Raw genomic sequence first — 2,758 nt, forward strand, 5'->3', positions numbered from 1 at the left:
ATAGTTTGCAGTGCTTAAACAAATTCAATATCCAATACTTCGTCACGAGCTAATATAAACTGATAATTTTTGTGCTTGTTTTTTTTTTTAGCCCGATATAGCTAAAAGTACTTGTCAATGTCCGATTGGTTGTAAGTTAGCTATTCGACTACACTAATTCTAGTCAGTTTTTCATTTATCTGTGAATTTGTATATCTTGTAATTAGAGTGTGTTTATCTCAGTGCGGCAGAGTTTGAGGATACCGGAAGCTACCACGATATCAGAAAGGAAGTTGGCTGATTCCAATGTGGAAATAATAGAGTGATAATTGTAGCGCTAAAAGAAGTTGATTGTTTGAAGAATAATAGATTAATTAATTGGTAATTTGCAATAAGGCGAAATTGACAAGATAAGAGGGGGGACCGAGATGATAATAAGAGAACTAGGGAGTAGCCGTTGATATGTGATAACGATGGCTACAGTAGACTATGTGACATGCATCGGACAATGCTAGTCCGAAATGGATGGGGTAATCTATATGTGAGTTCTTTTTTGTCAAGACACATTTTAAATCCATCCAGTCACTTCATTTGGAACAAGATAACATATAGAGAAAATCTCAGTCAGCGAGAGTGGCAGCTTACCCAGGTGTTCGCTCTCTGGTTTAAAACTTTTCTAGTTTATCCTGTAGTCCTCTTACATAGCTACAGATACACATGATAGTTTGGTGCTCTCCTGCCGCAGCATTTGTCCTCCGGGTTTTGAACTAATTGATGTTAATAGTGTGTTGGGCAGTTTTGTGCGAACTGACCTTTTTTAGGGTTTTTGTTAGTACAGTGTGTCCCATTAGATGGACCGTGGTCCCTGTGTTCTGTACCGTAGGTTGTTAATTATTTTCAACCGACACCAAGACGTGTGGGCTTTTCTGCTGTTGCCTTACAGATGTAGCTGGTAAGGTTGTTCTCCGTGCTGTGCGAGGACTCACTTAGGTTTTCTCGGTTCCTGAAGTTCATAGATGCGTGGTAGTCATCTGGTGCATGCTACTTATATCTTTCGACATAAGTAGTATGTAACGCCGATCAGCAGTGGAATGCATGGAAGTAGAGGACCAAGAAGTTCGCGTTGAAGAAAATAGAAAGGAATTGTGCATTAAAAGAATCATACAAAATCGGAAGTACAGTTAAGTGAATGCATATCAATTAAATGCAAAAACTATTCCCGATTGTTATCCGTTGTCCCACATTCACGATTTGACAGCTACCTTGAAAGGTACAAATGTCTTTTCCAAAATCGACTTGGTTAAAGCGTATAACAAAATCCATATGGCTACTGACGATATCCCGAAAACTGCTATTATAACTCCCTTCGGACTTTACGAAGTTTTGCGAGTGCTATTCGGTCTAAGAAACGCTGCACAAACTTTGCAAAGGTTCGTAGACGACGTTTTTCGAGGCCTCACTTTCGAACATGCGTATGTTGACGACTGTCTAATAGCGAATCCGGACAGAGAATCTCATCTCTAGCATCTGGATCTTGTTTTCGATCGACTACAAAAACATGACACTACTGTAAACATTCAGAAATACCAAATCGGAACTGACTCATTGGACTTCCTAGGACACAATATAGGTGCGCAAGGCATTCGACCCCTTTGAACCAAAATGACGGCCATTCTGAATTAACCAGAAGAGACCACTATCAAGCATTTACGCACATTTAACGGCCTTGTAAGTTTCTATAGACGGTTCATACCGAAATGCGCGTTATTCATGAAACCTCTTACCGACCAGCTTCGTGTAAATGCGAAATCCATCGATTTGGACAACACCGCGCGAAAAGCTTTCTCCACAGTTAAGGAACGTATCACTCAAGCAACAATGCTTGCTCATCAGGACACTGAAGCACCCATTAGTATGGCAGTAGACGCATCCGACTCAGCAATCGGAGGAGTCTTATAACAATTGGTTAACAACTCCTATCAACCTTTGTCATTTTCCTCTAGACGGTTGCTAGACACTGAATCGATGTACAGCACATTCGGTAGGGAACCGCATTTTCAACACTATATCGAAGGCCACGAATTTACCCTTTTCACTGACCATTAGCCTCTTACTTTCTCTTTAAGAGCCTGATAAGTCTTATCGATTGAACGCTATATTAGTTTCCTAGGCTATTCTGGTAACCCGCAAGCTATAACTACACAGCGACTTGAACACCAGAGAGAAGACGCAAGTATGAGGGAGAATAATTTACTCCAGGGTTCCTTTTTTTTACAGAAAATATAGAGTTTCTATGATATTTTACATGTCCTTGGGTCGCTGGAATATTCTGCAATGCTACTAAACATAGTAGCACTGTAGTAGCCAACCAATCAGAGCTTCCGCATGTGACGTTTCGCTGCCTTGATATTTCTGGCCAAGACTCCAAGCGAACGCTGATTGGATGAAACACTTCTTATTGTTTCTTAATGCTCGCTTGTCTCTTGCAAGCAATTTCTGGATCACCCCAACAGAGCCTCTTCAGACAAGTACACACCTCGTGAGTCCCGACAACTGGACTACATTTCGCAATTTACTTCGGACATCCAACACATTTCTGGGGCAAACAATGTAGTCGCAGACGCCTTGTCTCGAATAACTTCCTTGAACAGTTTCCAAGGAACCGACCTTCTTAAACTCGCCCAGCTTCACTGATCTTCAGCACGAGTTATCGTCTACAACCCTTAAACTGCGCATCAAACAGATGGGAACAGGTAAGGAAACCTTACTGTGTGACACA

The sequence above is a fragment of the Schistosoma haematobium genome, chromosome 4 (genome assembly GCF_000699445.3).
Source record: "Schistosoma haematobium chromosome 4, whole genome shotgun sequence".
In the NCBI taxonomy this organism is placed as follows: domain Eukaryota; kingdom Metazoa; phylum Platyhelminthes; class Trematoda; order Strigeidida; family Schistosomatidae; genus Schistosoma; species Schistosoma haematobium.